Source organism: Mus caroli, chromosome 10, assembly GCF_900094665.2.
Source record: "Mus caroli chromosome 10, CAROLI_EIJ_v1.1, whole genome shotgun sequence".
NCBI lineage: Eukaryota > Metazoa > Chordata > Mammalia > Rodentia > Muridae > Mus > Mus caroli.
Window position 1 is genome coordinate 109,498,964 of NC_034579.1, and position 22,906 is coordinate 109,521,869.

General features: G+C 45.7%; 1 long non-coding RNA gene across 1 annotated transcript in view; it reads left to right on the top strand.

Moving 5' to 3' along the window:
• The first annotated feature begins 14,334 nt into the window (after positions 1 to 14,334).
• Positions 14,335 to 22,906, top strand: part of LOC110302814 — a 10,602-nt gene continuing 2,030 nt past the window's right edge. The window contains exons 1-2 of the long non-coding RNA XR_002378849.1: positions 14,335 to 14,540; positions 16,086 to 16,223. This is a non-coding gene — a long non-coding RNA (uncharacterized LOC110302814). The remainder of the gene's footprint in view (positions 14,541 to 16,085; positions 16,224 to 22,906) is intronic.

A 22,906-nucleotide genomic window follows, 5' to 3' on the forward strand; every position in this document is an offset into this window, starting at 1 on the left:
TCACCTGTAACAGGGTACTGAGTGCATCACAATCACCTGTAACAGGGTACTGAGTGCCTCACAATCACCCGTAACAGGGTACTGAGTGCCTCACATTCACCCGTAACAGGGTACTGAGTGCATCACCATCACCTGTAACAGGGTACTGAGTGCCTCACAATCACCCGTAACAGGGTACTGAGTGCCTCACAATCACCTGTAACAGGGTACTGAGTGCCTCACAATCACCCGTAACAGGGTACTGAGTGCATCACCATCACCTGTAACAGGGTACTGAGTGCCAGTGTTAACTCTTTGGAGGGGCTGGACAGAAACAAATCTCTGGGGCTGAATGAGCAGAACTATGACATCCCAGATGCCTTTGGGGGAAATGAGGGATGCATGGGTGGCTGCTTGTTTACCATCCTCACCAGCCACCCACTGCTGGTGCTACAAGGCCCTTCAGCCTTTCAGTTTCTCTCCTCAGGACGTTTTCTCAGGGCAGTTCCTTCAACCTTTATGAAACAAGGTATCACCAGATTCTTCCAGCCCGAGCCTGAGGCCGGTGCATGAGTCTTTAATCCCAGCCTGTGGGATGAGTTCAAGGTCAACCTGAAGTATACAGCAGGTTCCAGCCAGTCAGGGGTACAGAGTGAGACCCTGACTGGAAAAACAAAACAAACAAAACAAAATGCCAAAACGTAATCCAAGTTGTACGGTGAAGGAAAATATATGTCCATCCTTCTTTTCTCCTTCCTTCCTTCCTTCCTTCCTTCCTTCCTTCCTTCCTTCCTTCCTTCCTTCCTCCCTCCCTCCCTCCCTCCCTCCCTCCCTCCCTCCGTTCTTTCCTTCCTTATATATAAAAGAAAAAAAGAAAAAGAGGGAGCAGAGATTGATCACGTCTATGATGGGGCCCCACACAGAGTGGAAGGCCTGACCCCACATACCCTAGATCTGAGAGAATATTTATGTATCCCTAGCAGCTTAGCTGGGCAGGAAGAGCAGCAGATGTCAGTTCCTCCTATGCTGTGGCATGCTGGGACAGTGTAGTGACCTAACACTCACAGTCCAACTCCGTGGGATAGTAAGCCCCAAGCTTGGGAGACTCCAGCGTCTCCTCTGGTGATGAGGGTCCCAGCTTCGTGGGCTTCCCCTCTTCTTCCATCTCCGCAGTCACTCAGGGGTGGGACTGCCTAGTTCGTCCCCACTGGGACTCGGAGTTGGAGTGCAGGTTTTGGCGGTTCAGGCAGATGACGTGTGGAACCTTGGACTCCAGCCCTTACCTCAGTGTTCTTTCAGGATCCTGGCCAAAGGACTCCTCCCTGCTGGAAGCCAACCCTCACCCTGGGAGGTCTGCCAGCAGCTAGTTTTCCTAAATTAACCTCCGCTTCCCACTGGAGGATAAACTTGAAGACCTCTGAAGATCAGCTCGAATGGAGGCTACTGTGTCAAACTATGTCTGGCTGAGTCTTCGCCAACCCAGCAGCTGCCAACCCAGCATGCTCACAGTTCATGTCTATTGATGAAAAGACTTTGGTTAAACCAAAAGCTGTTGTCTCGTAGCACGGCCATCCTAACAATTCTTGGTAGTTTCACCATACCCGAACAGGATCCTACAAACTCCCTGAAGTATCGTCTCAGTCACATGCACTTCTGGCCGTGGCATTACCACGTGGCATAGTCACCTACCCTTTGTTAGTTCAGTTTTACCCCCTACCTCTTGGCTTCTCCCTAATGTCAATTTCAATAATGCTTTTTGGACCTTAGCCTTTCCCCCATTCCTTTGGTTCTTTTCTTCCCCTGCTTTAAAACCTCTGCAGGCACAGTCATCGGTCATTGGTCATCGTGCCTGGGGGATTATTGCTCCTTTGCTGCCCTCCCTCCCCTTGCATTCGCTTGGCATCACCAAGCCTAAGGTTGCGGAGATGACACAGTATGGAAGGAAAGTGATTGCCAAAGAGGGAAGATCTGAAGTTAAGTAGGGCCTGGCAGAGACAGAAGGATCCCAGATCTCTGTAGCTAGTGAGTCCAGATGCAGTGAGAGAGCTTGTCTCATAACTGAGTGACTGAAGGAGACACCTGACCTCCACATACGTGCATTCATGCTTGCAGCCGCAGACACATGGACACATGCATACACATATATACACAGGTATGTACACACACACACACACACACACACGGGCACAGACACACACAGACAAATATACACAGGTACTGACACACAGACACATACACACACACAGACACAGACACACATACACACAGGTGTAGACACACGGACACATGCATGTACACACATATACATACACACATACACACACATGCACACAGGCACAGACACACAGATATGCACACATGTACACACACACACAAACACATGCACGCATAAACAACATTGAAGTGGAGAAGGAGAGAGGGGAGAAACAGGCTCTGGTTAGACCTATGCCTCACCTACTGGTGCACAGCTTCTGGCTGAAGGAAAACACCCAACTCTCTGGCTGTCCTCACTCTAAATTCATGGCTGTACACACCAAATGGTGAGCTCGTTGTAGGTTTTTCTTGTTTATTTACCACTATCCTTTCCTAAACTACCCATTCCCCCTTCTCCTCTCACCCCGAGTTCTCAGCAAACCTCTGTTCCTATGCTTGAGCCCAGACAAACAGCCTCCTCTCCTAATTCCTTAAGAAGCCTTCCGAAGAACCTGTCTTCACTTCTCCCCTCCCCCGTGGGGCTCTCCGCAGCAGCAGTGTCTGCCCTCACAGTCCCTGCCTCCCACTAGAGATGAGAAGTGTGCCCACACTTAATTAAGGTCTTAATTAAGCGTTTTATCACTGCAGTAAAACACTCTGACCCAAAGCATCTTGGAGATGAAAAGATTTATTCCAACTTTCATGTCCCAATCCCATCCTGAAGGGAATCGGAGGCAGGAACTGAAGCAGAGGCCGTGGAGGAAGGCTTGCTGCCGGGGCCTCAGCTGCTTCTGTGGTGGGTTGAATAAGAATGGCCCCCTCAGGCTCAGTCAGTGGGGAGTGGAACTCTTTGATAGGATTAGAGGGATTAGGGGGCGTGGCCTCGATGGAGGAAGTCCTTGGGAGTGAGCTTTGAGGTTTTCCAAAGCCCACACAAAGCCCAGTGTGTTTTTCTCTTTCCTGTTCTCAGCCTGTGGGTCAGAGTGTGGCTCTCAGTTACTGCACCATCACCCCCTATGTTCCCCACTGTGATGATAATGGACAAACTTCTGAAACTGTATACAAACCAAATAAATGCTTTCTTGTATAAGAGTTACCTTGGTGATGGTGCCTCTTCACCATCCTAGAAGAGTGACTAAGACTCTTGCTTAGCACCTGCGGCCACCAGCCCAGAGGGGGTACCATTTACAGTGGTCTGGGCTCGCTCACATCCCTCACCAATCAGGAAAATGCCCTGTAGGGTTGCTTACAGGCCAATCTTATGAAGACTTCTGTTTTCAATTAAGATTTCCTCTTCCCAGATATAGCTCTAGCTTGTGTCAAGTTGACATAAAACTAGCTAGCATACCTACTAAGATCCTTGTATGTGTTGACTCCAGTCCATTTTACACATGCAAGGCACCACTCCAGCAAATACCTCTTCCATCTCCTACATTTATTTTTTTGTCTTCTTATTTCACGTTTTCTCTAAGTCCCTAAGTTCATTCACAAAGTGCAAGCAACCCATTCTGTTTCTATTTTTCCTAACTACAACACCATTTCTTTTCTTCTTTCAGCAATAACATTCCTTAAGGGTTGCCTGTACCTGTTCTCTGTCATCAGCTTCTGTCATGGCTAACCTACTGCAATCAAGCTCCTAACTCCATGATTACCATGGAACTGTTCACCCTAACCATCCCAATGATGTTGACACCAATGATTACTCTGAAGGAGCATTTAGTGTAGTTGTTCTCTTCCCTCCCTCCCTCCCTCCCTCCCTCCCTCCCTCCCTCTCTCCCTCTGCTCTCCCTCCCTCCACCCCTTTCTCTTCCTCTCTCTCTCCCTCTTCCCCTCCCTCTCTCCCTCCCTCCACCCCCTTTCTTTTCCTCTCTCTTTCCCTCTCCCTCTTCCCCTCCCTCTCTCCCTCCCTCCCGCCCCCTCTCTCTCTGCCATATCTTCTTCATTTAACTTCTAAGATACCACACATTCTTGATTGGCTTCATTCAGTCACAGTCATCTTTTATTTTCTCAGTGAATCCATCATTATCCTTGGACTTCTTACTATGGAAGGCTCAGGAGCCTGGACTTCTTCTCTTTCTATCTACATTGCGACCTTTGATGTCTCATGTAACCTCCATGGCTTTGTTGGGATCCCACTTATGCTTTACAGCTCTTTTGGTCTTTCTGGAGTGGATGGCCAAGGGACTGAATCTCCCAGTTGCTTTTTCTGTCTTTCCATGAAGGTAAATTGGAAGTTGAATACTGGTGTAAACGAGACCCAGTTTCTTCTCCATCCCTTGGTAGTAAAGTATAGTTAAGACATACTGATGATAAAAAATTATTCATGTTCACCTGAAGTTTAAATTTAACTAATTCCCTATGGTGTTTTTTTGTTTGTTTGTTTGTTTGATTTTTCTTATGTACTAGATATGACAACCTTGCTAGAATTCTCTCTGCCCTTCTTAGGAAACTTTACTCAACATGCACCCAATTTCACGTTCAACCAAGAGCTCAAGAGATCTCTATGCAGGTGATGGACTGTTTTCTCTAGACAACAATTCTGATTTCCCAGTCATCTGTCCTGAGAATTCTCTCCACTCTCCCAACCTCCAACATCTCTGAGAAGAGTTGGAGAACGCATCGAGAAGGCTGTGTTCTGCCTGGGCACCCCATCCTTCACACTCTCCCACGGTCCAGAAGGGGCACATAGGAAAAGAAGGCAAGGAGGATTGTGCAGTCATTTCATTCTCTCTCCATGGATCACAGCTCTCAGTTTCCAGTTGTCTGAAGACTATATGATTATTCTTCTGGTTATGCATTAAACCTTGTGGGTTTCTTATGAGCTACATTTGTCATCCATGTTAGCATTTTGCCTAAGCTCCCCCCAACCCCACAGTTACCTGGCAACAGCCAGATATGCCCCCCCCACACACACACACAGTTAACTGGCAACAGCCAGGTGTGCCTGACTCACTATAAAAGGGACTGCTTGCCCCCCCCTCTTGCTCTTGCCTTCCTGCTCCTTCTCTGTCCCCTTGCCCCTTCCCCCCTCTCCCCATTCCCTTACCCCCACTCTATCCATGTGCTCATGGCCAACCTCTATTTCTCTACTTTCTCTCTCTCTCTCTCTGCCTCTACTACCCTCTTAACTCCCCTCCCCATGCCCTGAATAAACTCTATTCTATACTATACCACCCTGTGGCTGGTCCCTCAGGGGGAAGGGATGCCTCAACATGGGCCCATGGAGGCACCCCCTTCCCTCATACCTCACCACACCCCCATAGAACATATCCCCCCTCTTTTTATCTTTTATACACACATCAATCCACACCATCCACAGATCACAATTTTGCATTTCTTTTCAAAATCAATCTCTTTTGTGTTCACGTATGTACAAACCCCACGAAAGTAGAGTTTTACCTCTTTTATACATCTAGTGCCAACTGGCCTGACGGGTGATTGACATGCAATATAAATTTGTCAACTAAATTAATATAGTGTGATAACTAAGAGGGGCTGTCTGGGCTTGAGTGCTGACTCTGTTAATTGGTAGATGTGTTGCCACGCGTCTGAATTAAAATTCCCTTGGCTTCGGTCTCCCTTCCCATCAGTGAGGTGGTATTGGAATAGTAACTACCCGGGAAGCTGTAAAGATTACATGAGATAAGCCGCTAAGAAGAATTTGACAGAGGACCTGGCACCTTGCTGGTTCTTCTGCTTTTTAATCAGACCACCGCATACGTTATTTCAGGCACAAGAGCAATATTGAAATTGGCAAGTTTAATTCTTATTGGCACCAAGTGAACCTTCATTTCTGGCTTTTCAAATCTATCATTTCCACGGCTGAAGGAGCTCTGCCTTTCCACGCGACACACACAGTTTCCCACAGTCCTCTCTGGAGAGGACTTCCAGCTCATTAGTGAAGGCCTTCATAGCATCTTCAGAACTCCTCCCCCAAGTGAGAACTTACACAGACAAAGCCCAGATTGCATGGGTTTGTGAGTGAGATATGATAGACAGCTTGTGATCATCCACTTGCTAGCTGATGCAAAGGTCTCTAGATTTGCTTATTTCTAAGTATTTTGTCTGCATGTTTGTATGTTCACCGTGTGCGTGCCTGCTGCCCACAAAGGGCAGAATAACATATGGGGTCCTCCGGAACCGGGGCTATAGACGGTACTGCTGATAACTAAATTCAGGTCCTCTGTCAGACTATCACGGTCACTTGACTGCTGAGCCATCTCTTCAGCCTTTGAAGATTGCTTCCACCACTTAACAGAATAACAGGCTCAAACATGGAATGCTGATCTTTGCAGACTCATACATTATGAGCCAGTGTCTATTTTCTAACTCATCCTGTTTTGTTGAATGGAATTATTTGACTCAAGTTCAATATAGGACACGTGACCATTTATAGTTAAAATTTATGTTGTTATTAATTAGTGTAGAAAAAGACACTCTGACAGAGAGCCAGCACATGTAATATGACCTTTAACTTTCTCTTTTCCTCTGTATAAATAACATAGACTTAGTAACTATCAGGCACAGCCATTTGGCGTTTAATGTCTAGATTTAGGGATAACATAGTCCCAGAGCTGCTTAGCCAGTCAGATGAAACAGTTATAGGCACCATGTTATCTTAAAAACATGGTTCCTGATACACTTTTATCTTTACAATCAATTCTCCTGTCTAATTGCTATACATGACAGTGTTGCTTGTCAGCTGCCACCATGTAGGCTAGAAATACTTGTGGAAGTCACTGTGACATGCCAACAAATGGCAAGGCTCAGTGATAATGCATATACTATGCAAGGACCTAAGTTCTCCTGTCATGACTACAAAACCTTCCCCACCCCCACTGGTAATCATGATGTCAGCAATTGGTTTGAGATACAGCTCTTGAAAACAAGCTAAGGATATTTCATATCTATATAGACAATCACATCATGGAGGTCTTCAGTCGGAACACGGATATGATTGGTTCAAACACCTTTCACGGTCTATTGAGGTTTATAATAGAATAAATACAATATAGTATTAATATTGAAAATTATTTTACTTGGGCATTACAGATAAGGAATTATATTTTGAGAAATAGTCTTATCACAAAACCACAGTTTCTACTCAATTCCTTTACAATAATAAACTCTCACAAAGATATCACCCTCCAACTCCTCAGATGAGCATCGGGAGCTATCTGAGCTCTGATACTGCCGAAAGTTCTCATCATGGGATGGACGGAAGTTTTCCATTTCCATATGTCTTGGTAAGCAGGCCTTTGCATCCTCTGTTTCCCGACTCCCTCAGAATTGGTTTGGAGTCCAATTCTTGTCACAGCTATGTCCTAACTCCTGCTGTGGCAAGACCTTCCTCAGCCATACTGTTTGACTTCCCTGTCCTCTCTGGGGTTCCAGACTGTAGGGCCACTCTGTGGGGTATAGAATCACCTGGGGCCACCACAGAAAGCACAGGAGTTTAAGGATTAACATTTTCAGTAAACAGAGGAGACTAAGAGTTCTTCCTGATTTAACTTTAGTAAGTGAAGGGCCAAGAAGCACTTAAAGAAACATTCAAAGTCCTTAGTCATTAGGGAAATGCAAATCAAAACAACTCTGAGGTTCCATCTTACACCCATCAGAATGACTACGACAAGACAAAACAAAACAAAACAAAACCAACAACAACAAAAACAAAACAAAAACCTCAAGAGACAACACATGCTGGAGAGGGCATGGAGCAAAAGGAACACTCCTCCATTGCTGTGGGGAGGGGGGAGTGTAGACTTGTGCAACCACTCTGGAAATCAATTTGGCAGTTTCTCAGAAAATGGGGAATAATTTCTACCTTAAGACCCAGCTATACCACTCCTGGGCATATACCGAAAGGATGCCCCACTATACCACAGGCACACTTGTTTAACTATGTTCATAGAAGCTTTATTCATAATAGACAAAATCTGGAAACAACCTAGATGTCCCTCGACTGAAGGATGGATAAAGAAAATGTGGTACATCTATACAAAGGAACACTCTTTAGCTATTAAAAAAAAAGACATCATGAGTTTTGCAGGCAAATGGGTGGAACTTGAGAATATAACCCAAGTGAGGTAACCCAGTCTCAAAAAGACCTGCATGGGATGTACTCACTGTAAAGTGGGTATTAGCCATAAAATACAAGATGTCTATGCTACACTCCACAGACCCAAAGAAGCTAAACAAGAAGGAAGGCCCAAGCCAGGTGTGGTGGCGCACGCCTTTGATCCTAGCACTTGGGAGGCAGAGGCAGGNGGATTTCTGAGTTCGAGGCCAGCCTGGTCTACAAAGTGAGTTCCAGGACAGCCAAGGCTATACAGAGAAACCCTGTCNCAAAAAGCCAAAAAAAAAAAAAAAAAAAAAAAAAAAAAAAAAAAAGAAAAGAAAAAGAAAAAAAAAGTAAAAGTTTAATTCAGCTTATATTTCATGTTTCCCTTATTTTGGTAATGTGAATATTGCTTACTTCTGACTGGGCTTGTTTAACGGTTGGTACAACTTTAGAATTTGTTGTTGTTTTTGAGACGGTCTGTCTGTGTAGTCCTGGTAGACCAGGTTGGCCTCAAACTCAGAGATCTGCCTGCTGCTGCCTCCTGAGTGCTGAGATAAAAGGCCTGTGCCATCACTGCTAGCTTTGTTTGTTTGTTTAAGATATATGATACAAACACATTTGCTTAGTATTTTGTATTGATTTTTGTGCCTACTCCAACATCTCTTGCAGACTTGAATGTATAGTTTTTCCAAACTCCGGAACATACAAGCAAACATTCATTCCCTGCACGCTCTCCTTGATCAGCTCTTCCAAGTCGCCCGTTCTCCATGTCTGAGGCACAGTGTTGTGAACCTATCCACGATTCATCCATCTGGAGTATGAACAGAAGACAATACTGAGTTACCAAATCTTTGCTACTATCTTGGTATACCCTCACACCAGCTCTCCCAGGGAGCCGTCCCTCCTCCTCCCTGCCTTCCACTCTACCTTCCTTTTTGGCTCCATTGGTAACAGTACTTTTTGGCTACTTTATTGGGTTCTTATATCTACCACTCTTCCCCCACTTCAATCTCTTCCAACCCTCCAACAGTAGGTAGAAAAGAAGGTTAGACAGGAGACGGGCATAGATCTCTTTAGGCTACTTACTACTTAGGAGCATCGAGTTTCTAGGAGAAAGTCCAATCTTCGTCAGGATATCTCCAAGCAGCAATCCAGCAAACAGCAACCCAGCAGTCCAGCAATAGCAAAAGCAGCAAACACAACAGAAGGAACCAGCAGCAGTGGGGAGCAGCAGCAGCAGCAGGGATCAGCAGCAGCAGGGGCAGCGCCAGGGGGAATAACAGTCGCCCCAGGCCCTCTCAAGAGTTCCAAGAATTTCAAATGTAAATTCTCTGCAGCTGGCAAAAATCAGCCTCCTCCTAGAGCACGAGACAAATCATAGTTATCGTCTGTGGACAACCTGAAGGAACCCTATATCCCATACCTGGGATTAAAGCAAAAACATACTCACATAATATAACTGGGTTTTTAAGAAACCAAACTTTTCACTACGTCCATCCTTATCTTGCTTTCTCTTTCTTTCTGAGCAGGTCTTACCATGTAGCTCAGGCCAACTTCAAACTTGAGAGTCCCATCTTTAAACTCTGAGTCCTGGATTATAAATGGCTGCTATCACGTACAGTTCCCTGAAAATAATCCTCTTTCTTTCTTTTTCTTCTTTTTGAGAAAGCAACTTTCAGTGACAAGCTTTAAGGCATTGTTCTGCTCTTTTCTGACTTTCTGACTTCACAAGGATGGATGTTCCTATTCCTGAACCAAAGGAATTAGAAGCATACATCCTTCCACTCTGCAATGGTTTCTTTGGTTCTGAATTCTTGTAGTCTATATCGGAGTAAGTCATTTTTAAAGAATTAATTGGAAAAAGAAACAGAATTAGTTGAATGACCGTTGTCTAAGGACAAGCTTGAGAACTGTCTAAATTGTCTACAGTTATGATGACTGATTTAATCATTGTTGCTACGGATAATCAAATCATACTTCATTAAACAACTTTTTATGAAACTCAGATCAGTGACTCCAACATTCTCACATAACATAATGCAAGGATCTTCTAACTTGATACTCACATGCTAGGAGTGATAGCAGAACAATATTTTAAAAGTCTTCTCTTTATGTAATTAGGCCATTATGTTTCTATAAGAGCAGGAATGGTGCTTGTCCAGCAAAAACACTGCAACCCATAACACGCATAATACATGATTGTTTCAGGCTGCATTCAGTGCTGTGACATTCTGCATAGTGCAAGGTGCACAACACACACTGTATGTCCAGAACTAAGGCTGCAGCGAGGTCACATGATACCACACGGGGAAGGGCTGCAAAATCCTATCTTCATAGCGTGACTCAGTCATTACAAATACGATCTCATAGCAGCTATGGTTGCTTGCACAAGATGGGGCCTGCCAAGCAGCCAATATGAACATGGAGGGGCTCATGAGACTTCATCCCTCCCTGTTGAACTATTGATGACTGATAGACTCTAGGGCTGGGACGTCCTTGTCTTCAGCTATGGACCAAATATTGATCCCATTGAGCACTATTGTCTAGCTCCAAACCTGCGGCCATAGGCAGGGTCCTAGTTAAAATCAGTGGGTCATTTAAAAAAAGCAAAAAGATGTGGGTATAGAAAGGGGACCTGTGGGGAGGATGGGGGTAATGGCAGGGGCGAACAGGAAATGAGGAAAGGGAGGAGGTGAGAGTGAATGGAATGCTCTGTATATGTGTATGAAAATCAATTAAATTTAATCAATCAAAAAATAGATTTTTTTCCTAAGGTTTTATCACCCTCTTCATAGAATCATCATCTTTCCTATTTCCATTGCATATGTTAAGAACAGCACTAGATAATGCTAGAGACATTTAATCAACCATCCAACATAATTTAGAAAGCTCATGACTTCTCTTTCACCTGACTGAATGTGAGGAAGACGTGGATTTCTTTCATCTAAGATCCACTGACCTTCCTGATCTTGGCTTTAGGGGAGTTTTCGGCCATTATTTATTTGAGCACCTTTCCTCTCCCATGCTGTCCCCCCCCCCGCCCTGCCCCCCACCCCCTCTTCCCCCGTCCAGTCCTGCCTGCGGAAGTCTACTGTACCAAGGTTAAACCTGTCACATTATGTCACAGTACATCCAGATAGCTAGGGCTCCCTGATGCTTAAGTTAGACAACTTCTGCTTTTCCCATCTCGAGTTCTCAAACATTTTCCTATGTTCTATTATTGATTATATCCAGTAAGTATTTAAAATTGTTTCAGTTCTATTTTTAATGGCACACCGTGATACATGTATCAATGGGGTACAGTATAGTATTTTAATATATTCATAAGTAGGTACTGATCAGGTCTGGATAACTGGCAGAACTATCACCTCAAATATTAATTTACCTTTTTGCTGGGAATATGCTATTATTTTGAAATATTCAATGAATTGCTGTCACTATGGCTATCCTATAGAACTTATAATGTGCTATAGAACATTGGATGCTGCCTCTACTCAGGGTCACCCCTGTACCAGTTAAGAATCTTCTGTGTCCTGTCCAGTGTCATCCAACCTGCCCAGGCTTTGGTAACCACGATCCTAGCCTTTGCTTCTTTGAGATCAGCTTTTCTCAGCATCCATGTTTAAATGAAAGCATTTGTCTTTCTATTACTGACTTAGTTCACTGGGTGACCTTTGGTTCCATGTTGCTGCCCACAGCAGCTTTTTCACTTTTTCATGATTGAGTAATATTCCATTGTGTATATGATGTTCTTCCCTTTGTCCATTTCCTGGTGGACATTTAGCTTGATTCCATGTCCTGGGTACTGTGAATATTGCCACAGTGAACATATGGCAGCGATCTCTCATTCACTTGTTAGTCTCAGTTCCTTTAGATGTGCTGTGGGTAGTGGGACCTGCTGTGCCACACAATGTAACGGTGGTATTTATTAATTTCCACTAACAGTGTGTGTATGGGACTCGCCTTTCTCATCCACCAGTGTTCATTCTTTTCGGTCTCTTTGGGGAAGGGAGGGTAACCTTTCCAACTAAGGTGACATTTCATCGTGATTTTGATTTGCTCGTGATTAGTGAGGCTGGGTACGTTTTCCTGTAAGTGGTCATTTGTATTTTGTTTTTATGAAAATTGTCTATCTCATTTTCATATTTTTAATTGACGGGGTTTATTTTTTTCACTTTTTCAGTTGTAAGGTTCCCCTTCTTCCTCTTCCTCCTTTTCACTTCTTCTCTCAAACTTTCTGTTGTGTTTGTTTTCGTAATTCCCTGCTAAAGCAATTTCCTGGTGGCTGCTTTAAATTCCTGTCAGATGGTCCCTGTCCATCCTATCTCTTGTTGACTTTTGCTAAGAGCCTTTTCTATCTTCTCGGTTCTGGGTCTAAGTGACATCTGTCATATGTGACATGCAGGGTACAAGCTGTAAGCTGTAAGCTTTAGCTTCCTCTCGCATCTCCTGTGCAGGCTGTCATCCTGTTTAGCTTGCATTTGCTAAACGTGGATATCCAGTCCATCACACACTAAAAAGGTCTGTCCTGGCATGATTTCATTTTCCATACAAAGTTGCCCTCTCAGAAGCGCAGCGTCGCGTCACTTGGCTAATGCCGTTGCCTGCTTCAAAACTCAGGTGCAGCTGTTGGTTTACACTCCCTGAATTTTGCCTGGTCATCTTTCATGATCCACAGACATTTTCTATTTCTTTTGTTCCTCCTCTGCCACCAAGGGCGTCTGTGAGTCAGTTTACCCTCCCCCACCCAGCTCAGCTAGACTTTTCAGTTAGAATTCAGACACCTTCCCAAGGGCCTTGTGGCTTTCTTTCTCCAAGCGCGCACTTCATGAACAGTTTGGGACTGTGGGATTGCAGCTCAGTTTCTCTCACCACTTTTCCACAGTCCTTGTTGCGTCTCCTTGTGGAGCATCTGACTTGCTGGGGCTTGAAGGTGGGCGGCCGGGGGAGAAGAGGATGCCAACACTCACTTGAGCAAGGGCTGCTCTCAGTCAGCTCGTTCAGATTACACCTCCGGTGAAAGATGACGTCTAAGTACTGGGCATTCTCCTGCCGTGAGCGTTGCGGAAATGATGGGCTGGCAACCCGAGAGATAAATTCAAGGCTAGCTTCACACGGGGACTGTAGGCTGCAGAAAAGTGCCCGCAGCTTAGGAATGAAGGCTGAGGGCAAGAAGGGCCAAAACTCCAAGCGCACAAACTCCGCACACCCCAAAAGGTCTGAGAGAGTATTAGCAAGACAAAAGCGCCCCTTCTAGCTAACAGATGAGAACACACAGCCGGCCGGACCTGTTGGGAGGGAAAAGCGACCGGTGGCTGCTGTAGGTGGGAGAAGAAAAATCAGGAAACAACTTCAGCTTGAAAGAAGAGATGTTAGACACAAAGTGGTAAGACTAGTAGACGGTCCAGCGGCCAATCACACCGCTGCTTCCTTCAGTTTAAGGGGAAAAGGAAGTTACCCAAAGATGCTGTTTGCCCAGAATAAGAATTATAAGAGTATTGTATATTTATTTATTTTAGTTATTTTCAAACTGAACAAAGCGATACTTTCATCATCAGAAAGAGATGATGTAATTGTGTTCTCTGTAAGAAATGTCTAGATTCTCTTTTTTTTTTTTTTTTTTTTTTTTTTTGACTTAAGCCCGGTGATGCACGTTTCTGTTTGTAGTTCATGAAGATCCTTTCTGTCTTTCACACTGACTAGTGGAGCTCTCAGAATGAACTCGTGGCCTCCATAGGGAAAGGGAAGCCTTCTCCACGGGAGGTTGCCGCTACAGGAGACCCCCTCCCATCTAATTGGCCTTGAAGGTAGTGTGTTGTTCAAGGTGAGCCTGCACCTTACTCCTGTGGGAACCTGCTTTAGCTGGGCTTCCCTCTTCAGGCTGTCCCTTGCCCTGCGGGTGGCCTAGTAAATACAACTCCTTCATGGAACCTGACCCACCACCTCATACCTGTTTTCAGGCTGGCTCTGTGACTGAAACTGGAGAGGGAGGAGGAACGGGAAGGAATTGCCAGAGTAGGACTTGAAGAGCTAGGTGCCCACCAAGCTAGGAGGCGGCGGGGGGTGGGGGTGGGGGGGATGAGGCGTTTGGCTCCGTGCCTGCTCTGTGGTCCAGGTCTGTGTACACAGGATGTCTGTCTGCAGCCTGGTCCAGCGGCTGTCTATGTCTCTGACCCAGTTGCGTCTTCTGCTCCTTGTTTTGCCTTCTCTTTGCTTGTAATGACGCGCTCCCACACACACTGTGAAGTGAAGGACTCTTTAGACCAGATTGTCTGTCTTTCTGCTCAGCAGCTCCAGCTGCCGGAAGGTGGGATGAACCTGTCTGCTCTGGAGCCATAAATAGGCCATCCCTCTCCCAAAATTTGCATCCTAAGGAGAAGCCTCGAAGCTTGGTCTTAAATAGAGTATGATTCCATGTATTCTTAGAAAGGGGAACACCCCACTCCTACCCCAAGCCAGGCCTGACTGTCTTGATTGTACGGGGTTTTTTTTTTCTTTTTCCTTTAAATTTTTTTTTTTTTTAAATGAGTGGTTTAACTGAACGTAGACCTGCATATCAGAAGAGCAGAAGAGGGCATCAGATCCCAGTACAGATGGTTGTGAGCCACCACGTGGTTGCTGGGAATTGAACTAAGAACCTCCGGAAGAGCAGACAGTGATCTTAACCACTGAGCCAGCTCTCCCATCAGTTGTGGGGACTTGTAATCTTAGCTACTTGGAAGGCTGAGGCAGGGGGATTGAAAGTGCCAGGCCTGCCTGGGCTACAGAGTGAGTTTCCGGTCAGCCTCGGTGACCTAGCAACATTGTCTCAAAATAAGCCCAAAAATCAGTAAAATCAAAAGGTGAAAAGAATAGGAATATCTCTCTGTGGTAGAGAGCTTGGCTCACACATCTAAGTTCCTGGATTCCATGGTTCCATTCTGAGAGAGAGAGAGAGAGAGAAGGGGGGGCAAGGTAGGGGGAAAACTTCTCTGGAGGAGTGTGTGAATTAGAATTTAATAAACAGATGGCTTTCTGGATCTATGAAAGACAGAGATTACAATACCTAAACAAAAGGCTTTTCGGGTGTGAAGTGACACAGTGCTCATAACTCGCCCAGTGTTACAGAGACAGGTGCTGCTGCGCCTCCGGGGGTGGGGGGAAAGACACGAATGTAGCACGTGAGAAACTCCTGTGAACACAGCTAAAGAAAATTTGTTCCCTTAGTGGCCTCTCTCCATTTAACAGCTTTTTCAGTCTCCCGTCCACGTGCCCTTCTCCCTCCCTGTCTCATCTCATTCTGCCTCTGTCTCCAAGCAATCCGGAGATGCCAAATGTTTGTGGAAAGATCCACACCCAGATTGGAACAGCTGCCTTCTCAAGTGGGCCTGACTCAAAGGTGCCCACAGGACAGTGAAAGAAATGCACAGCAAAGGTTCTCCTCTGCCCAGTGGCAGAGCTCAAGACCAGCGAAACCAAGAAAAATCTTCCCAACTTCTTATTCAAGTCCTGCTTGTTGAGTTGGGGTTCAGAAAAAGCTCATCACTGTAAATATACGGCCGTAGGAACTCATCCAAAACACTGCATGAATCGGGGTCTTTGTTCCCATTGGTACATCAGGAAAGCTATATGCCAGACTCAGAGAGAGAGAGACAGACAGAGACAGAGAGACAGAGAGGAAGACACACACACTCAAATAGTAAGTGTGTATTGTGATTGTGTGTGTGTGTGTAAGGAGTGGAGGTTATCAGAGGGAAACTCAATATTAGTATTTACACTGCAAACTGCTGTATTGTAAGACAGACTCCATAAACTTGAGATATCAATTGAAGAGCACACCCATCATTTTATTGTTTCTGTCAATCAATTTTAGTACCCAGGAGAGGTCCTGAGATGCCACTGAAGTCACTGTTCCTAACATAGCAGCAAAGGAGAACAAACTTTACCCGCCACCTCTCTCTGCTGGCGTGTGGGACCCAGATATCAGAAGCACAGAGTCTAACTAAAGCAGGTGGCTTCTCTCTGCTTATCCCACAGTTGCCACCGGCACGAGATGTATCTTTCTGTATAATGGCCAGCTAGCTGGTCATTGATATAACGCCACCAGACTGGCAACCCAAGTGCCTTTCCCAGGGGTCACCTGCTTTGTGTTGTCTTGTCACCGTCACCATAAGGGTGGAGCAGTGACTGGGATAGTGACAGTAAAGCCACAGGAACAGGGCTGCTGGAGGGGAAAGGTGTTTGCCAGCAAGTGTGGGTGGAGACATCTGGCTCCTTCAAGGCAGCAGCTGTCCTGGGGCTTGAATGCCACTGGGACTGGGAGAGGGATTGGGACATTGCTGGATGTCCCACCCACAGCAGACACACACGAGGGGAGCTTGGGCATTGCTTCTGGCTACATGGCTTAAGGGTCTTGTTCTGCTCTCTCACAAATTCTGAGTGAGGTAATGCCTCTAAAATTACTATTTATCCACTTAAAACAACTCCAGTCCCTTTCCCTTGTCTCTCTGGGATCTCTCCTGCAATCATTAACAAGAACTCAGTGGGCCAGGCATTGATTGCCTTGGACACTGATAGGAGAGACAATACCAAGATGTGGTATCACGGAGAATACACACTCAACTCGGGACTTTAGCTGCCTCTGCGGGGGACTGGAGGGGGAAGAGGGTTGCATGAGGGTTGCATGTGGACTCTTGTCATTTACCCCAAATTTTACTTGCGTTTTTTTTAAAATAAGAAGAATGGTTTCTGGTCCTGTTTATGCATAAAATGGCGCAATAAAACACGGGAAAAAGAAAATGGCCCTAAGTGTAACCCAAGAGAGCCGTATCCTCCAGCTCACTCTTGCCTCGGTTACATTCAGCTATGTTTGTTGTAAGCACTGCCTGCGGACTTAGCACAGCAACTCTCCATCTTCCTAATGCTGCGACCCTTGACTAGAGTTCCTCATGCTGTGGTGACCCCCAGCCATGAAATTATTTTCGTTGCTACTTCATAACTGTACTTTTGCGAATGTTATGAAGCATAATATATAAATTTCTGTGTTTTCTGATGGTCTTAGGTGGCCTCGTGAAAGGGTCGTTGCGCACAGTTTGAGAAATGCTGGTTTAGATGAGGCAAATTAAAGGGACCTCGATGTTTCCAGTAACCAGAAAAGCAGAGATACACAAACAGATGAGTTATGCATGGTGCTGCAACCGGAAAGATGTTTTATGGAGAGCCCTGTAAGGGGCTTCTTAGCACAGCCTGGGAAGAACAGGACACGGCTGACATACCAGTAACTCGGAGTCTGCAAGAATAGTCAAAAGAAGGGGGAACATCGGCTATGTGTGGTGGTGTCTTAGTCAGGGTTTCTGTTCCTGCACAAACATCATGACCAAGAAGCAAGCTGGGGAGGAAAGGGTTTATTCAGCTTACAGTTCCACATTACTGTTCATCACCAAAGGAAGTCAGGACTGGAACTCAAGCAGGTCAGGGAGCAGGAGCTGATGCAGAGGCCATGGAGGGATGTTACTTACTGGCTTGCTTCCCCTGGCTTGCTCAGCTTGCTTTCTTATAGAACCCAAGACAACTAGCCCAGAGATGGTGCTACCCACAAGGGGCCCTCCCCCCTTGATCACTAATTAGGAAAATGCCTTACAGCTGGATCTCATGGAGGCATTTCCTCAAGAGGGGCTCCTTTCTCTATGATAACTCCAAAGCTTGTGACAAAGTGACACACAAAACCAGCCAGTACCTGGTATTCCACAAAGTATGACCTTGGCAAACTTTTCTTTCCTGCTCATCCTCACCCAACCCGCGGCCAAGACCATCCTTACAGACCACAGGAGAGAGAGCTATGAAAAACTAGAAACACAAGGAGAACAGTTAATCTAAGTCTGAACAGCCGCCGGGAGGCAAAGGCAGGTTTCATGTCTCTTTGGCGGCCTTTCTCACGGAGAGTCACATGGAAACCAAGAGGCTTCCTTGGGGAGCCAAGGCCACCAGACCTTTCCTGGGCAGTGTGGGTGCATTCACAAAGAAAAGAACTTATTTTTATTTTCTTACCGCTTCCTAAACGATGGAAGCTGTTTACCCAAAATAGCAGAGAGAGGAGCTCTCCAAAGAAACGCATTTATTCCAGAAGGAGCAGGAGATTTTAAAATCTGAGATATGTGTCTAATGGCAGATGGCAGACATATCCAAAGAGACTGAGGCAACGCAAGACTTTGAGAAGCTGGAAGAAGGTTACATAAGTTGTTTTGAAACAAGTACCCTTGGCTCGAAGGATCACCAAGGAGCCCGAAGTTGAATAGTTCTGTCTCTGGGCAAATGTCCCTGGGGAATATTCTTTGCATGAAGTGGCAGAGGAGGCCTTTGGGTCACACTGTGGCTTTCACAGATCCCTTATGGCAGTTCTAAATCACAGGCATGTGTGCTGGACCTGAGGCCTCATGCTCCTCCATTTTGCGAAGGTTGGGAGTCAGTAACTCCATCTTGATCCTGATGGCTTCCACGCGGATACAAAGAGTCCCAGCTGGACTTGGTTGCAGCTAGGGGTATGAATCAGCCAAGGCTTTCGGTCCACACCCACCCCCCAGCCCTGCAACTCCCCACCTACCCACTTTCTCATCACTGGCTACCCTGCTCCCTTTCTGAATGCCCTGCTCAGTGTCTTCTAGCCAGCAGCTTACAACGCTTACAAACGGTCCTTCCCAGCTTCTAGTTAAGTGTTCACACCTTCCCTTCTCCCAGAAGCATTCTTTGACAATCTGACTTTTCTCCATCTAGCCAAGCCCCAGAGCCAATCTGATAACGTTAACCTGCCAACAAAATGACTCAGGGTGACGGTGACGTCTGATGAGGCACTCCCTTCTCGTCAGAGATTCCTATTTCAGTCAACTCTCCAGGGTGAACCGTCTCCTGGCCAAAAGAGAAACATCAACGCATGAGAAAGTTAAGTGCAGTATGCCGTCCTCGGCCGGCCGTATTGTTCACGATGAGTGGCTGGCCCGAATGCCTGTTACTATGGGCAGTCCAGTCTGGTTGAACATCCTTCGTTCCCCCCGCCCCCCATCCCCCTGTTGACCAAATGTCACAAGGACAGCATCCAGCACAGGACCTGCAGAAATGGAGCTCAAGGGAAGTTGCTTCTGAGATACACATTTAGTGAATTCCAACTGTGAGCAAGACACTGCTAGTTCTGGGACGCACTTGGGCCTTTCTTCTTTTGGGGGAGAAAAAAAACCAGCCGGGTGTGAGACAAATAGGCTCTGCTGTTTTTGAAGGACATAGGTTCAAGTGAGAAAAATAGATAGCTTAGGTATAAGTAAATTTACTCATCCAACCAAGCACGAGTGCTTTCTATACTGCAACAATAGCCCAGCCCTCCACAGCGCATGGGCAGCGCGTGGGCAGCGCATGGGCAGTGCATGGGCAGTGCATGGGCAATGCATGGGCAGTGCATGGGCAGTTCCAGGCTCAGGTAAACAAGTGCCTTGTGCTTAAGTAGAAAAAAAACTTTTGTCTACTTCATTTTTGTTGCTTCTCACAGTTTTCTACGTTATTATGAAAGATTTGAATCTTATGAATAACAATACAACAAATATCCTTAATTCACGTCACTAGAATCCAGTGGCTGCTAAATCCCTTAGAGTATTTCTTTCTTTCCTGTTTTTAATAAGATGACAGATGGGAGTCATAGGCTCTTTGAACCTTTGGAACTTCTTTATTTCCGCAGTGTTTCCCCATCTGAGTCCCAAAGATCACCCATCACTGTCTCAAGTTGCCTTGTCTCCTTCCTGTTTATGTTTTTAATTCTTTTGTTGCATTTGTGTGCTGCAGTACAAAAATTATGTGTGTGTGTATGTATGTAATTGACATAAAACATTATGATTTTTACCTAAAAGTGTTATTTCACTCAAAAGTTAGATGCTTTATGGTTTCTGCTTGATAAATATCTATTTGCTTTAAGATTAAGATATAAGAAGTAAATCTTTTGAAACTCCATCTGAAAGAGTACTCTCCCTCAAGGCTGTCCTCAGATGTTCACGTCTGGCTGATTTTTGAGGATCTTAGAGCACCTCCGTTTTTTATCTTTGTTAGGTGAGGAACCATGGTGGGCATCTGATTGGCTGTCAAGGACCGTCATTGCCTCTGAATGGTCCTCACAAAAGACACCGGGATTTTCTTTGATGTCCACAGTCTAACCTAACATCTGGCTTTTGGAAGTCCGTCCGTAAATAGAAAATCTTGCATTAGCAAGGTATGTAAGTGTATCTTTCTGTGGATCTCTGTGATTACAAATTTAAGTCTAAAGCAGAGAAACGGAGTATTGTGTATCTCCCTCCCTCCTCAAAGCCCCCTCCCCAAAGCTTTGCAACTGAAAGAAAAACGAAAGATTTGCTTTCGTAGCCTGAAACTAAGTTTTGTTGGAAGTATTTGCACCGTTGCTAGTCCTGAGACAGAGGCCTGGCTCACCTCCTAAAGGGGACAATCGGGGCACAGCGCTTGCGCCATGTGGGTCTCAGCAACAGACTGGGCTGGGCCACGCTCTCGCCAGCCGCTGAGCCAAAGGCCTCATGGGAGCCAAACTGGGCTCCAGGCCCTGTGCCACCAAGGCCTTGGTGAGTGGCCCAGAAAGAGCTATCTGGGCCACCCTTTGGCCAGAGACCTGACACCCATGGTCTGCACTCCTGGCTGGCAGTCCTTCTCACGCAGCACAGCTCTCTCTGACCCTCTCCACTGTGCCCTTCAGTTCCCAAAGCCCAGCCAAGCCGCCCAAGGGGCAAGCTTCTGACTTCAGGCTGTGAGTGACTGGCTCCTCCTTTTCCTCTTCCTCTTCCTCTTTCCCCTCCTCTTCCTCGTCCCCCTCTTCCTCTTCCTCTCCTCCTCTTCCTCCTCCTCCTCTTCCTCACTGCCTTCCCTCCTTGCTGGAGCTATATACATCTGCTGTCCACGACGTTGCTGTTTCTGTGGGCTGTTGCTCACTGGGGTCTACCACAAAACAGAAAACAGTAAAAACCTAAGGATTCCCAGGGGACCTCACCTGGGGCACAAGAGGCTCTTTCGGATTAGGGACACTGCAGTGGCGTGTTTGTTAACCTGTGTGTCTGAGAACTAATTTCATGACTGCATACTTCAGTCCTAATCTGTGACGACCTGAAAAAAAAAAAAAAAAAAAAAAACCTAGTATTTTAGTCTGATTAAGTACGTCATGGGTCTGTGGCTAGTATAACCTTGGGTAGGTAATTCAGCTCCCTAGACTGCTTCCCTTAGTAAATGAAGAACTGAGATTGGAGTTGACTTTGGGACCAGGCATGGTAGGTCATGTCTTGTCCCTTCTAACCCAAGCACCTGAAAGGTGGGGGAAGGCATATCAGGAGTTCCAGGTCAGCCTGAGTCACATGAGACCCTAGCTCATATATATATATATATATATATATATATATATATATATATGCACATACACATACACATACACATACACATACACATACACATACACATACACATACACATACACATACATATACATATACATATATATATACAGACATCTTTGTCTTATAATCCCAGCACTTGGGAGGTAGAGGTAGGTGGTTCCAGGCTAGCCTGGACTATGTGAGATTCTATCCCTGGAGTCAGGTATAGTGGCTTATCACTACTGTAATCACAGTACTGGGTATGTTAAAACAGGAAGATTTTTGTGAGTTCACAGGAGGTTTTTTTGTGAGTTTGAAGATAGTCTAACCTGAATAGTGAGTTCTGGGCCAGCCTTAGCCAGAGTGTGAGACTCTGTCGCAAACTTAAGCAAACAGATCACTGGAAAATAGTCTAAGAAGCCCCATATCAGCTCAGCCAGAAAAAGAAGCTCATACAGAGCGAAGGGAAACAATTCACTTGAAGAAGAAAGATGTTTCTGAGAATAAAATGAGAATCAGCAGTTGGCATCCCAGTTTCTTACCTTGCCACACGTCTCTCCTGTCCAGTGCTGCTATGTGGAGCCTTCTTCAACACACAGCCAGTCACTAGGTGGGTGTAGTATCAACCCTATATAGACAGATCACAGTGAAGACCTAACCCACAGGTCAATCTCAGGAACGCTGGATTGCTGCAGTGTACGGCACCGTGTTGTGTCCACCAGCAGGAACCCGAGCCTAGGTTTCGGTGTACTCTTTGGCAGACTAACGCGGAGAGAAATCTAAAGAGGGAAAAAGAAGGGGGCATGAAATGTGAAGAGAACCAAGGTGGTTTACAAGCCATAGACGTACCAGGAATAGAAAGGCAGGAAAGACAAGCATAGAATGATGGCGAAAAGGGAGCACCTGCAGGTTAGACTCGCTGACAAAGAGAGAAAGAAATCCCACAGAAATGACGTGTTGGTTCCCCAGGACAGCACAGGGCTCAGTTCTGTTTGCTGAGGGTTTTCTTGGAGCAAGTGCATAAACTGGTACAGAGTAGACAAGCAAGCAGTGGCTGTTGACTGAATAAAGGAGAGCAAGAGAGAGCGAGAGTGAGAGCGGGGGTGGGGGGAAGGGGGAAGGGGGAAGGAGAGGGGCAGAGAGAGAGAATGAGAGACAATAAATGAAAGAGAATAAATGAAAGAGAGAAAATGAGAGAGAATAAATGAGAGAATAAATGAGAGAGAAAATGAGAGAGAATAAATGAGAGAGAAAATGAGAGAGAATAAATGAGAGAGAAAATGAGAGAGAA